The sequence below is a fragment of the Triticum dicoccoides genome, chromosome 3A (genome assembly GCF_002162155.2).
Source record: "Triticum dicoccoides isolate Atlit2015 ecotype Zavitan chromosome 3A, WEW_v2.0, whole genome shotgun sequence".
Lineage (NCBI taxonomy): Eukaryota > Viridiplantae > Streptophyta > Magnoliopsida > Poales > Poaceae > Triticum > Triticum dicoccoides.
The window spans coordinates 737,858,553-737,859,250 of NC_041384.1; positions in this window are offsets into that span (position 1 = coordinate 737,858,553).

Below are 698 nucleotides of genomic sequence, written 5' to 3' on the forward strand. Positions count from 1 at the left end.
GTCTGGAGTTCAAATAAGTTTAAAAAAATGAAGTAACCGCGTAACAGACGAGTTCTCGTCCGAAACCCTGATGCTCCGAAGGAGACTGTCCAGTTTGTAAACAAAGTGCGCCCAGTTTTTGCCGTGACCCTCTCAACTCTTTCGCACATGCTATGCGGGTGAAATGATGATACCATGCCAAGTTTCAACATTTTCAGAGTTCATTTTGTAGTGATTTTCAATTTCACGGTCATTTAGCTCTCTTAACAAATCGGTAAATGACTAAAAAAGAGCAAATGATGTCAGAAAGGGTTGAAAGTTGCTGACGTCGCTTTGAATGGTACGTACGGAATGCAAAAAAAGTCCGGAGTTGAAATAAGTTTTAAAAAATGAAGTAGCCACGTAACAGACGAGTTCTCGTCCAAAACCCTGATACTCCGAAAGAGATTGTCCAGTTTTTACACGAAGTGAGTCCAGTTTTTTCCGTAACACTCTACACTCTTTTGCACATGCTATGTGGGTGAAATGATGATATCATGCCAAGTTTCAACATTTTCAGAGTTCATTTTGTAGCAATTTTCAATTTCACGGTCATTGTGCTCTCTAAACAAATCGGTAAATGATTGAAAAAGATAAAATGATGTGAGAAAGGGTTGAAAGTTGATGACGTCGCTTTGAATGGTATGTACGGAATGCAAAAAAAGTCTGGAGTTCAAATA